Here is a 14,964-nt window from a genome sequence, read left to right on the forward strand (position 1 = left end):
GCAATTTTGTAAATGACATCGCCGAAGTCGAGGATCAGTAGGATGGTCAGTTTTACAAGGGTATATTTGGCAGCATGAGTGAAGGAGGCTTTGTTTGCGAAATAGGAAGCAGATTCTAGATTTAATTTTGGACTGGAGATGCTTAATGTGAGTCTGGAAGGAGAGTTTACAGTCTAAACAGACACCTAGGTATTTGTAGTTGTACTCATATTCTAAGTCAGAGCCGTCCAGAGTAGTGATGCTGGATGGGCGGGCGGGTGTGGGCAGCGATCAGTCGAAGAGCATGCATTTAGTTTTACTTGCATTTAAGAGCAGTTGGATGCCACGGAAGGAGAGTTGTATGGCATTGAAGCTCGTCTGGAGGTTTGTTAACACAGTGTCCAAAGAAGGACCAGAAGTATACAGAATGGTGTCGTCTGTGTAGAGGTGGATCAGAGAATCACCAGCAGCAAGAGCAACATCATTGATATATACAGAGAAAAGAGTCGGCGCGAGGATTGAACCCTGTGGCACCCCCATAGAGACTGTCAGAGGTCCGGACAACAGGCCATCCGATTTGACACACTGAACTCTGTCTGAGAAGTAGTTGGTGAACCAGGCGAGGCAGTCATTTGAGAAACCAAGGTTGTTGAGTCTGCCAATAAGAATGTGGTGAATGACAGAGTCAAAAGCCTTGGCCAGGTCGATGAATACGGCTGCACAGTATTGTCTCTTATCGATGGCGGTTATTATATTGTTTAAGACCTTGAGCGTGGCTGAGGTGCACCCATGACCAGCTCGGAAACCAGATTGCATAGCGGAGAGGGTACTGTGGGATTCGAAATGGTCGGCGATCTGTTTGTTATCTTGGCTTTCGAAGACCTTAGAAAGGCAGGGTAGGATAGATATAGGTCTGTAGCAGTCTCACAGTAAAGTATACAGGTAACATCTCTCAGTAAATATGTAGGTAACATGTCTCACAGTGAGGTATATAGGACCGCGGCTCCCTGGTAGCATCTTGGGCAGGCCACTCAAGATCTCTCCCACTTTCCCTCCGTTTTATCGGCCCTTTCCCCATCTCCACGATTCTTAGCCCCTCTGCTGTTTGTCTTCTGTTGCCCCGTACCCTCCGTATACATCCCGCCTTTCATGTGTCTAGGATTAAACCTATGTCTCACAGCCCTTTGTCTTCTGTCGTTCTCTACCTTGTGACAATGCCCTGGATTACTGACCTCTGCCTGCCATTCTCATCGACGGGGCTGTAGTGGAGCAGGTTGAGAGCTTCAAGTTCCTTGGTGTCCACATCACCAACAAACTAGAATGGTCCAAACACACCAAGACAGTTGTGAAGAGGGCACAACAAAGCCAATTTCCTCTCAGGAAACTAAAAAGATTTGGCATGGGTCCTGAGATCCTCAAAAGGTTCTACAGCTGCAACATCGAGAGCATCCTGACTGGTTGCATCACTACCTGGTACGGCAATTCCTCGGCCTCTGACCGAAAGGCACTACAGAGGGACAGAGGGTAGTGCGTACGGCCCAGTACATCACTAGGGCTAAGCTGCCTGCCATCCAGGACCTCTACACCAGGTGGTGTCAGAGGAAGGCCCTTAAAATTGTCAATGACCCCAGCCACCTCAGTCGTAGACTGTTCTCTCTACTACCGCATGGCAAGCGGTACCGGAGTGCCAAGTCTAGGACAAAAATGCTTCTCAGCAGTTTTTACCCCCAAGTCATAAGACTCCTGAACAGGTAATCAAATGGCTACCCGGACTATTTGCATTGTGTGGCCCCCCCCAAACCATCTTTTTACGCTGCTGCTACTCTCTGTTTATCATATATGCATAGTCACTTTAACTATACATTCATGTACATACTACCTCAATTGGGCCGACCAACCAGTGCTCCCGCACATTGGCTATACTCGGCCTTGTCTCAGGATGGTAAGTTGGTGGTTGAAGATATCCCTCTAGTGGTGTGGGGGCTATGCTTTGGCAAAGTGGGTGGGGTTATATCCTGCCTGTTTGGCCCTGCCCCGGGGTATCGTCAGATGGGGCCACAGTGTCTCCCGACCCTTCCTGTCTCAGCCTCCAGTATTTATGCTGCAGTAGTTTGTGTCGGGGGGCTAGGGTCAGTCTGTTATATCTGGAGTACTTCTCCTGTCTTATCCGGTGTCCTGTGTGAATTTAAGTATGCTCTCTCTAATTCTCTCTTTCTCTCTCTCGGAGGACCTGAGCCCTAGGACCATGCCTCAGGACCACCTGACCTGATGACTCCTTGCTGTCCACAGTCCACCTTGCCATGCTGCTGCTCCAGTTTCAACTGTTCTGCCTGCGGCTATGGAACCCTGACCTGTTCACCGGACGTGTTACCTGTCCCAGACCTGCTGTTTTCAACTCTCTAGAGACCGCAGGAACGGTAGAGATACTCTGAATGTGATCGGCTATGAAAAGCCAACTGACATTTACTCCTGAGGTGCTGACCTGTTGCACCCTCTATAACCACTGTGATTATTATTATTTGACCCTGTTGGTCATCTATGAACATTTGAACATCTTGGCCATGTTCTGTTATAATCTCCACCCGGCACAGCCAGAAGAGGACTGGCCACCCCTCAGAGCCTGGTTCCTCTCCAGGTTTCTTCCTAGGTTCTGGCCTTTCTAGGGAGTTTTTCCTAGCCACCGTGCTTCTACACCTGCATTGCTTGCTGTTTGGGGTTTTAGGCTTGGTTTCTGTACAGCACTTTGAGATATCAGCTGATGTAAGAAGGGATTTATAAATATATTTGATTTGGCTAAACGGGCTATCTGCATTGTGTCCCACCACCCACCTGCCAACCCCTCTTTTACGCTACTGCTACTCTCTGTTCATCATATATGCATAGTCACTTTAACCATATCTACATGTACATACTACCTCCACCAGCCTGACTAACCGGTGTCTGTATGTAGCCTCGCTACTTTTATAGCCTCGCTACTGTATATAGCCTGTCTTTTTACTGTTGTTTTATTTCTTTACTTACCTATTGTTCACCTAATACCTTTTTTTTGCACTATTGGTTAGAGCCTGTCAGTAAGCATTTCACTGTAAGGTCTACACCTGTTGTATTCAGCGCACGTGACAAATAAACATTGATTTGATTTGACCCTGAGCCTGCCTGCCCTGACCCTGAGCCTGCCTGCCCTGACCCTGACCTCTGCCTGCCCTGACCCTGACCCGGCCTGCCTTTCTGTACCTTTCGGACTCTGCTCTGGATTACTGACCTCTGCCTGCCCTTGACCTGTCCTTTTACTGCCCCGTTTTTGTAATAAACTTTTTGTTACTTCGAACTGTCTGCATCTGTGTCTTCCTGAGCCGTAATAGTCTCCTATTTAGCGGTAATCAGGTCTACCACTGTTGTGTCGTCAGCAAACTTAATGATGGCATTGTGTTTGGCCACGCAGTCGTGGGTGAACAGGGAGTACAGGAGGGGACTAAGCACGCACCCCTGAGTGGCCCCAGTGTTGAGGATCAGCATGGCAAGCGTGTTGTTGCCTACCCTTACCAGCTGGGGGCGACCCATAAGGAAGTCCAGGATCCAGTTGCAGAGGGAGGTGTTTAGTCCCAGGGTCTTTAGCTTAGTGATGAGCTTTGTGGGCACTATGGTGTTGAACGCTGAGCTGTAGTCAATGAACAGCATATTCACATAGGTGTCCTTTTGTCCAGGTTGGAAAGGGAAGTGTTGAGTGCGATTGAGATTGCGTCATCTGTGGATCTGTTGCTCAGCATATGTGGGAACTCCTTCAAGACAGTTGGAAAAGCATTCCAGGTGAAGCTGGTTGAGAGAATGCCAAGAGTGTGCAAAGCTGTCATCAAGGCGAAGGGTAGCTATTTGAAGAATCTCAAATATAAAATATATTTTGAGTTGTTTAACACTTTTTTTTGATTACAACATGAATCCATATGTGTTATTTCATAGTTTTGATGTCTTCTATTATTCTACAATGTAGAAAATAGTAAAAATAAAGAAAAACCCTTGAATGAGTAGGTGTTCTAAAACTTTTGACTGGTAGTGTACATGTTGCTACACTCTTAGAAAAAAGGGTTCTTCGGCTGTACCCATAGGATAACCTTTTTTGGTTCCAATTAGAACCCTTTTTTGTGGACAGGGTTCTACATGGAACCCAAAAGGGTTCTACAAAGGGTTCTCCTATGGGGACAGCCAAAGAACCCTTTTAGGTTCTAGATAGCGATACTCTTAGTAAAAAGGGTTATATCTAGCTCTTCCCCAGCAGTTTGTAACCTTTTTATCATCTTTATAGATAATACAAATATGCATATATAAAAACTAACATCTCAAACCATTTGCTTATTTGAATTGTGGGATGGAAATGATGCCATATGTTTGTCTCTATGGTCTTGTACTGGGCTGTAGTTACTTCCTTGTCATTCTTCCTTCTCATTCTTCCTTGTCATTCTTCCACCTAGTAGCGCTACAGTACATACATGACACTGAGTTAAGGGTTCATACATGACACTGAGTTAAGGGTTCATACATGACACTGAGTTAAGGGTTTATACATGACACTGAGTTAAGGGTTCATACATGACACTGAGTTAAGGGTTCATACATGACACTGAGTTAAGGGTTCATACATGACACTGAGTTAAGGGTTCATACATGACACTGAGTTAAGGGTTTATACATGACACTGAGTTAAGGGTTCATACATGACACTGAGTTAAGGGTTTATACATGACACTGAGTTAAGGGTTCATACATGACACTGAGTTAAGGGTTCATACATGACACTGAGTTAAGGGTTTATACATGACACTGAGTTAAGGGTTCATACATGACACTGAGTTAAGGGTTTATACATGACACTGAGTTAAGGGTTCATACATGACACTGAGTTAAGGGTTCATACATGACACTGAGTTAAGGGTTCATACATGACACTGAGTTAAGGGTTCATACATGACACTGAGTTAAGGGTTTATACATGACACTGAGTTAAGGGTTCATACATGACACTGAGTTAAGGGTTCATACATGACACTGAGTTAAGGGTTTATACATGACACTGAGTTAAGGGTTCATACATGACACTGAGTTAAGGGTTCATACATGACACTGAGTTAAGGGTTCATACATGACACTGAGTTAAGGGTTCATACATGACACTGAGTTAAGGGTTCATACATGACACTGAGTTAAGGGTTCATACATGACACTGAGTTAAGGGTTTATACATGACACTGAGTTAAGGGTTCATACATGACACTGAGTTAAGGGTTCATACATGACACTGAGTTAAGGGTTTATACATGACACTGAGTTAAGGGTTCATACATGACACTGAGTTAAGGGTTTATACATGACACTGAGTTAAGGGTTCATACATGACACTGAGTTAAGGGTTCATACATGACACTGAGTTAAGGGTTCATACATGACACTGAGTTAAGGGTTCATACATGACACTGAGTTAAGGGTTCATACATGACACTGAGTTAAGGGTTTATACATGACACTGAGTTAAGGGTTCATACATGACACTGAGTTAAGGGTTCATACATGACACTGAGTTAAGGGTTCATACATGACACTGAGTTAAGGGTTTATACATGACACTGAGTTAAGGGTTCATACATGACACTGAGTTAAGGGTTTATACATGACACTGAGTTAAGGGTTCATACATGACACTGAGTTAAGGGTTTATACATGACACTGAGTTAAGGGTTTATACATGACACTGAGTTAAGGGTTCATACATGACACTGAGTTAAGGGTTTATACATGACACTGAGTTAAGGGTTCATACATGACACTGAGTTAAGGGTTCATACATGACACTGAGTTAAGGGTTCATACATGACACTGAGTTAAGGGTTTATACATGACACTGAGTTAAGGGTTCATACATGACACTGAGTTAAGGGTTTATACATGACACTGAGTTAAGGGTTCATACATGACACTGAGTTAAGGGTTCATACATGACACTGAGTTAAGGGTTCATACATGACACTGAGTTAAGGGTTCATACATGACACTGAGTTAAGGGTTTATACATGACACTGAGTTAAGGGTTCATACATGACACTGAGTTAAGGGTTCATACATGACACTGAGTTAAGGGTTCATACATGACACTGAGTTAAGGGTTCATACATGACACTGAGTTAAGGGTTCATACATGACACTGAGTTAAGGGTTCATACATGACACTGAGTTAAGGGTTCATACATGACACTGAGTTAAGGGTTCATACATGACACTGAGTTAAGGGTTCATACATGACACTGAGTTAAGGGTTCATACATGACACTGAGTTAAGGGTTTATACATGACACTGAGTTAAGGGTTCATACATGACACTGAGTTAAGGGTTTATACATGACACTGAGTTAAGGGTTCATACATGACACTGAGTTAAGGGTTTATACATGACACTGAGTTAAGGGTTCATACATGACACTGAGTTAAGGGTTCATACATGACACTGAGTTAAGGGTTTATACATGACACTGAGTTAAGGGTTCATACATGACACTGAGTTAAGGGTTTATACATGACACTGAGTTAAGGGTTCATACATGACACTGAGTTAAGGGTTCATACATGACACTGAGTTAAGGGTACATACATGACACTGAGTTAAGGGTTCATACATGACACTGAGTTAAGGGTTCATACATGACACTGAGTTAAGGGTTCATACATGACACTGAGTTAAGGGTTCATACATGACACTGAGTTAAGGGTTCATACATGACACTGAGTTAAGGGTTCATACATGACACTGAGTTAAGGGTTTATACATGACACTGAGTTAAGGGTACATACATGACACTGAGTTAAGGGTTCATACATGACACTGAGTTAAGGGTTTATACATGACACTGAGTTAAGGGTTCATACATGACACTGAGTTAAGGGTTCATACATGACACTGAGTTAAGGGTACATACATGACACTGAGTTAAGGGTTTATACATGACACTGAGTTAAGGGTTTATACATGACACTGAGTTCAGGGTTCATACATGACACTGAGTTAAGGGTTTATACATGACACTGAGTTAAGGGTTCATACATGACACTGAGTTAAGGGTTCATACATGACACTGAGTTAAGGGTTCATACATGACACTGAGTTAAGGGTTCATACATGACACTGAGTTAAGGGTTTATACATGACACTGAGTTAAGGGTTCATACATGACACTGAGTTAAGGGTTTATACATGACACTGAGTTAAGGGTTCATACATGACACTGAGTTAAGGGTTCATACATGACACTGAGTTAAGGGTTCATACATGACACTGAGTTAAGGGTTCATACATGACACTGAGTTAAGGGTTTATACATGACACTGAGTTAAGGGTACATACATGACACTGAGTTAAGGGTTTATACATGACACTGAGTTAAGGGTTCATACATGACACTGAGTTAAGGGTTCATACATGACACTGAGTTAAGGGTTCATACATGACACTGAGTTAAGGGTTCATACATGACACTGAGTTAAGGGTTCATACATGACACTGAGTTAAGGGTTCATACATGACACTGAGTTAAGGGTTCATACATGACACTGAGTTAAGGGTTCATACATGACACTGAGTTAAGGGTTCATACATGACACTGAGTTAAGGGTTCATACATGACACTGAGTTAAGGGTTTATACATGACACTGAGTTAAGGGTTTATACATGACACTGAGTTAAGGGTTTATACATGACACTGAGTTAAGGGTTCATACATGACACTGAGTTAAGGGTTTATACATGACACTGAGTTAAGGGTTTATACATGACACTGAGTTAAGGGTTCATACATGACACTGAGTTAAGGGTTTATACATGACACTGAGTTAAGGGTTCATACATGACACTGAGTTAAGGGTTTATACATGACACTGAGTTAAGGGTTTATACATGACACTGAGTTAAGGGTTCATACATGACACTGAGTTAAGGGTACATACATGACACTGAGTTAAGGGTTCATACATGACACTGAGTTAAGGGTTCATACATGACACTGAGTTAAGGGTTCATACATGACACTGAGTTAAGGGTTCATACATGACACTGAGTTAAGGGTTTATACATGACACTGAGTTAAGGGTACATACATGACACTGAGTTAAGGGTTCATACATGACACTGAGTTAAGGGTTTATACATGACACTGAGTTAAGGGTTCATACATGACACTGAGTTAAGGGTTCATACATGACACTGAGTTAAGGGTACATACATGACACTGAGTTAAGGGTTTATACATGACACTGAGTTAAGGGTTCATGTTATCACAGTAGCATTAAAACAGTGCATTTGATAGGAAGTGAAGATGGTGGTCGGTTTGGTCGTAGGTCTAGGGTGGCCGTTAAGGTGGTCGTACTTTTTATTTCAACCAATGTGTTGTTATTGTCCGGCAACATTCTGAAATTATTTTTGTTGTGAAAACAGAGCTTCTGATCCGGTGAGCTGAATAAGCAGGACTAAACAGATTAAGGCTATAATTAGTTTTCAATCTTTTAATTTAATGAAGAGTAAAGTATAGAACAAGATTAATATACATGTTTGTTAGATTAGAACACAGTTTAACTATCTCAAAATAGAAAATAAGAAAATAAACAAGTAGCAGTATTAAAAAAAAAACTTCATTCATAATAAATTCATATGTACATACAAATCCATCCTTAAAATGAATTGTTGTCATTGTCACCATCCACTCAGGACTGTAGAGATACGTTGTCAAGGACACACAGGGACCCTGTTGGAGTCATGTAAATGGATACAGTAAAAGATACTGTGCTTAATCATTTAGCTTTGATTGTTGAGATAAGATAATGTACAGGTGAAGTGAATCACCTATAGACTCTCCCTCCTCCACATTAGAAGTAGATTCTTCATTGTAACTCAACTCACAATATCAAGTATTAACATGATGTTGTAAAACACAGAAACACCAGCTGGTCAGAAGTGCACACTCCAAGGTTAACCAGGAACTTGACTTATTTTCACTAGCTCTCACCTCTTCGGGATGTTATGGGTTAGGCTTAGGTTTAGGATAGGGGTCAGGGCCCTCACCTCTTGGGGACGTTGTGGGTTAGGGGTCAGGGCCCTCACCTCTTGGGGACGTTGTGGGTTAGGGTTAGGGGTCAGGGCCCTCACCTCTTGGGGACGTTGTGGGTTAGGGGTCAGGGCCCTCTCCTCTTGGGGACGTTGTGGGTTAGGGGTCAGGGCCCTCACCTCTTGGGGACGTTGTGGGTTAGGGTTAGGGGTCAGGGCCCTCTCCTCTTGGGGACGTTGTGGGTTAGGGTTAGGGGTCAGGGCCCTCTCCTCTTGGGGACGTTGTAGGTTAGGGTTAGGGGTCAGGGCCCTCACCTCTTGGGGACGTTGTGGGTTAGGGTTAGGGGTCAGGGCCCTCACCTCTTGGGGACGTTGTGGGTTAGGGTTAGGGGTCAGGGCCCTCACCTCTTGGGGACGTTGTGGGTTAGGGGTCAGGGCCCTCACCTCTTGGGGACGTTGTGGGTTAGGGTTAGGGGTCAGGGCCCTCACCTCTTGGGGACGTTGTGGGTTAGGGTTAGGGGTCAGGGCCTTCACCTCTTGGGGACGTTGTGGGTTAGGGGTCAGGGCCCTCACCTCTTGGGGACAATGTGGGTTAGGGTTAGGGGTCAGGGCCCTCACCTCTTGGGGACGTTGTGGGTTAGGGGTCAGGGACCTCACCTCTTGGGGACGTTGTGGGTTAGGGTTAGGGGTCAGGGCCCTCTCCTCTTGGGGACGTTGTGGGTTAGGGTTAGGGGTCAGGGCCCTCTCCTCTTGGGGACGTTGTGGGTTAGGGGTCAGGGCCCTCTCCTCTTGGGGACGTTGTGGGTTAGGGTTAGGGGTCAGGGCCCTCTCCTCTTGGGGACGTTGTGGGTTAGGGTTAGGGGTCAGGGCCCTCTCCTCTTGGGGACGTTGTGGGTTAGGGTTAGGGGTCAGGGCCCTCTCCTCTTGGGGACGTTGTGGGTTAGGGTTAGGGGTCAGGGCCCTCACCTCTTGGGGACGTTGTGGGTTAGGGTTAGGGGTCAGGGCCCTCACCTCTTGGGGACGTTGTGGGTTAGGGTTAGGGGTCAGGGCCCTCTCCTCTTGGGGACGTTGTGGGTTAGGGGTCAGGGCCCTCACCTCTTGGGGACGTTGTGGGTTAGGGGTCAGGGCCCTCTCCTCTTGGGGACGTTGTGGGTTAGGGGTCAGGGCCCTCACCTCTTGGGGACGTTGTGGGTTAGGGTTAGGGGTCAGGGCCCCCACCTCTTGGGGGCGTTGTGGGTTAGGGTTAGGGGTCAGGGCCCTCACCTCTTGGGGACGTTGTGGGTTAGGGTTAGGGGTCAGGGCCCTCACCTCTTGGGGACGTTGTGGGTTAGGGGTCAGGGCCCTCACCTCTTGGGGACGTTGTGGGTTAGGGTTAGGGGTCAGGGCCCTCACCTCTTGGGGACGTTGTGGGTTAGGGTTAGGGGTCAGGGCCCTCACCTCTTGGGGACGTTGTGGGTTAGGGTTAGGGGTCAGGGCCCTCACCTCTTGGGGACGTTGTGGGTTAGGGTTAGGGGTCAGGGCCCTCACCTCTTGGGGACGTTGTGGGTTAGGGGTCAGGGCCTTCACCTCTTGGGGACGTTGTGGGTTAGGGGTCAGGGCCCTCACCTCTTGGGGACGTTGTGGGTTAGGGTTAGGGGTCAGGGCCTTCACCTCTTGGGGACGTTGTGGGTTAGGGTTAGGGGTCAGGGCCCTCACCTCTTGGGGACGTTGTGGGTTAGGGTTAGGGGTCAGGGCCCTCTCCTCTTGGGGACGTTGTGGGTTAGGGTTAGGGGTCAGGGCCCTCACCTCTTGGGGACGTTGTGGGTTAGGGGTCAGGGCCCTCACCTCTTGGGGACGTTGTGGGTTAGGGGTCAGGGCCCTCACCTCTTGGGGACGTTGTGGGTTAGGGGTCAGGGCCCTCACCTCTTGGGGACGTTGTGGGTTAGGGGTCAGGGCCCTCTCCTCTTGGGGACGTTGTGGGTTAGGGTTAGGGGTCAGGGCCCTCACCTCTTGGGGACGTTGTGGGTTAGGGGTCAGGGCCCTCTCCTCTTGGGGACGTTGTGAGATAGGGGTCAGGGCCCTCACCTCTTGGGGACGTTGTGGGTTAGGGTTAAGGGTCAGGGCCCTCACCTCTTGGGGACGTTGTGGGTTAGGGTTAGGGGTCATGGCCCTCACCTCTTGGGGACGTTGTGGGTTAGGGTTAAGGGCCCTCTCCTCTTGGGGACGTTGTGGGTTAGGGTTAGGGGTCAGGGCCCTCTCCTCTTGGGGACGTTGTGGGTTAGGGGTCAGGGCCCTCACCTCTTGGGGACGTTGTGGGTTAGGGTTAGGGGTCAGGGCCCTCACATCTTGGGGACGTTGTGGGTTAAGGGTCAGGGCCCTCACCTCTTGGGGACGTTGTGGGTTAGGGTTAGGGGTCAGGGCCCTCTCCTCTTGGGGACGTTGTGGGTTAGGGGTCAGGGCCCTCACCTCTTGGGGACGTTGTGGGTTAGGGTTAGGGGTCAGGGCCCTCACCTCTTGGGGACGTTGTGGGTTAGGGGTCAGGGCCCTCACCTCTTGGGGGCGTTGTGGGTTAGGGGTCAGGGCCCCCACCTCTTGGGGGCGTTGTGGGTTAGGGTTAGGGGTCAGGGCCCTCACCTCTTGGGGACGTTGTGGGTTAGGGTTAGGGGTCAGGGCCCTCACCTCTTGGGGACGTTGTGGGTTAGGGGTCAGGGCCCTCACCTCTTGGGGACGTTGTGGGTTAGGGTTAGGGGTCAGGGCCCTCACCTCTTGGGGACGTTGTGGGTTAGGGTTAGGGGTCAGGGCCCTCACCTCTTGGGGACGTTGTGGGTTAGGGTTAGGGGTCAGGGCCCTCTCCTCTTGGGGACGTTGTGGGTTAGGGGTCAGGGCCCTCACCTCTTGGGGACGTTGTGGGTTAGGGTTAGGGGTCAGGGCCCTCACCTCTTGGGGACGTTGTGGGTTAGGGGTCAGGGCCCTCACCTCTTGGGGACGTTGTGGGTTAGGGGTCAGGGCCCTCACCTCTTGGGGACGTTGTGGGTTAGGGTTAGGGGTCAGGGCCCTCTCCTCTTGGGGACGTTGTGAGATAGGGGTCAGGGCCCTCACCTCTTGGGGACGTTGTGGGTTAGGGTTAAGGGTCAGGGCCCTCACCTCTTGGGGACGTTGTGGGTTAGGGTTAGGGGTCATGGCCCTCACCTCTTGGGGACGTTGTGGGTTAGGGTTAAGGGTCAGGGCCCTCACCTCTTGGGGACGTTGTGGGTTAGGGGTCAGGGCCCTCTCCTCTTGGGGACGTTGTGGGTTAGGGTTAGGGGTCAGGGCCTTCTCCTCTTGGGGACGTTGTGGGTTAGGGGTCAGGGCCCTCACCTCTTGGGGACGTTGTGGGTTAGGGTTAGGGGTCAGGGCCCTCACCTCTTGGGGACGTTGTGGGTTAAGGGTCAGGGCCCTCACCTCTTGGGGACGTTGTGGGTTAGGGTTAGGGGTCAGGGCCCTCTCCTCTTGGGGACGTTGTGGGTTAGGGGTCAGGGCCCTCACCTCTTGGGGACGTTGTGGGTTAGGGTTAGGGGTGAGGGCCCTCACCTCTTGGGGACGTTGTGGGTTGGGGTTAGGGGTCAGGGCCCTCACCTCTTGGGGACGTTGTGGGTTAGGGGTCAGGGCCCTCACCTCTTGGGGGCGTTGTGGGTTAGGGGTCAGGGCCCCCACCTCTTGGGGGCGTTGTGGGTTAGGGTTAGGGGTCAGGGCCCTCACCTCTTGGGGACGTTGTGGGTTAGGGTTAGGGGTCAGGGCCCTCACCTCTTGGGGACGTTGTGGGTTAGGGGTCAGGGCCCTCACCTCTTGGGGACGTTGTGGGTTAGGGTTAGGGGTCAGGGCCCTCACCTCTTGGGGACGTTGTGGGTTAGGGTTAGGGGTCAGGGCCCTCACCTCTTGGGGACGTTGTGGGTTAGGGTTAGGGGTCAGGGCCCTCTCCTCTTGGGGACGTTGTGGGTTAGGGGTCAGGGCCCTCACCTCTTGGGGACGTTGTGGGTTAGGGTTAGGGGTCAGGGCCCTCACCTCTTGGGGACGTTGTGGGTTAGGGGTCAGGGCCCTCACCTCTTGGGGACGTTGTGGGTTAGGGTTAGGGGTCAGGGCCCTCACCTCTTGGGGACGTTGTGGGTTAGGGGTCAGGGCCCTCACCTCTTGGGGACGTTGTGGGTTAGGGTTAGGGGTCAGGGCCCTCACCTCTTGGGGACGTTGTGGGTTAGGGGTCAGGGCCCTCTCCTCTTGGGGACGTTGTGGGTTAGGGTTAGGGGTCAGGGCCCTCACCTCTTGTGGACGGTTAGGGTTAGGGGTCAGGGCCCTCACCTCTTGGGGACGTTGTGGGTTAGGGTTAGGGGTCAGGGCCCTCACCTCTTGGGGACGTTGTGGGTTAGGGTTAGGGGTCAGGGCCCTCACCTCTTGGGGACGTTGTGTGTTAGGGGTCAGGGCCCTCACCTCTTGGGGACGTTGTGTGTTAGGGGTCAGGGCCCTCTCCTCTTGGGGACGTTGTGTGTTAGGGGTCAGGGCCCTCACCTCTTGGGGACGTTGTGTGTTAGGGGTCAGGGCCCTCACCTCTTGGGGACGTTGTGTGTTAGGGGTCAGGGCCCTCTCCTCTTGGGGACGTTGTGTGTTAGGGGTCAGGGCCCTCACCTCTTGGGGACGTTGTGTGTTAGGGGTCAGGGCCCTCACCTCTTGGGGACGTTGTGTGTTAGGGGTCAGGGCCCTCACCTCTTGGGGACGTTGTGTGTTAGGGGTCAGGGCCCTCACCTCTTGGGGACGTTGTGTGTTAGGGGTCAGGGCCCTCACCTCTTGGGGACGTTGTGTGTTAGGGGTCAGGGCCCTCACCTCTTGGGGACGTTGTGTGTTAGGGGTCAGGGCCCTCTCCTCTTGGGGACGTTATGAGCCTAGTCGGAGAACCTCATCAGTCGTCCCTGGACCTCTATCCCCACGTTGAACGCCAGCAGGAAGACCCGCCCACTAAGCTTGCTGTTAATGGGAAGCATGTCGCTGACCACCAGCAGGGCAGGAAGGACCGCCCCTCGACGGGTGCCAGGTGTCATCAAAGTCCATGGAGTGGGCCTTGAGTACAGACACAGATAGCCTGGATTGCAGACACAGTTAGCCTGGACAACAGACACAGTTAGCCTGGATTACAGACACAGTTAGCCTGGACAACAGACACAGTTAGCCTGGACAACAGACACAGTTCGCCTGAACAACTGACACAGTTATCATGGACAACAGACACAGTAAGCCTGGACAACATACACACAACGGACACAGTTAGCCTGGACAACAGACACACAATTAACAGTTGGCTTGGACAACAGACACAGTTAGCCTGGACATCAAACACACAACAGACACACAACAAACTGTGTTTATAGGAGCCCAGTAGTCCTCATATTCATGACCTGTCTGTCTGTCTGTCTGTCTGTCTGTCTGTCTGTCTGTCTGTCTGTGTTTATAGGAGCCCAGTAGTCCTCATATTCATGATCTGTCTGTCTGTCTGTCTGTCTGTCTGTCTGTCTGTCTGTCTGTCTGTCTGTGTTTATAGGAGCCCAGTAGTCCTCATATTCATGACCTGTCTGTCTGTCTGTCTGTCTGTCTGTCTGTCTGTCTGTCTGTCTGTCTGTCTGTCTGTCTGTCTGTCTGTCTGTCTGTCTGTCTGTCTGTCTGTCTGTCTGTCTGTCTGTCTGTCTGTCTGTCTGTCTGTCTGTCTGTCTGTCTGTCTGTCTGTCTGTCTGTCTGTCTGTCTGTCTGTCTGTCTGTCTGTCTGTCTGTCTGTCTGTCTGTCTGTCTGTCTGTCTGTTGTCTGTCTGTCTGTCTGTCTGTCTGTCTGTCTGTCTGTCTGTCTGTCTGTCTGTCTGTCTGTCTGTCTGTCTGTCTGTCTGTCTGTCTGTCTGTCTGTCTGTCTGTCTGT

At 49.5% G+C, this 14,964-nt stretch overlaps 1 long non-coding RNA gene across 1 annotated transcript; it reads left to right on the top strand.

Moving 5' to 3' along the window:
* Positions 1-303: 303 nt before the first annotated feature.
* Positions 304-3,307, top strand: LOC139574864 (uncharacterized). The gene is made up of 2 exons (XR_011674838.1): positions 304-1,730; positions 2,207-3,307. It is a non-coding gene; the product is annotated as an uncharacterized lncRNA (long non-coding RNA).
* The last annotated feature ends 11,657 nt before the right edge of the window (positions 3,308-14,964 follow it).

This window comes from Salvelinus alpinus, chromosome 4, assembly GCF_045679555.1.
Source record: "Salvelinus alpinus chromosome 4, SLU_Salpinus.1, whole genome shotgun sequence".
Lineage (NCBI taxonomy): Eukaryota > Metazoa > Chordata > Actinopteri > Salmoniformes > Salmonidae > Salvelinus > Salvelinus alpinus.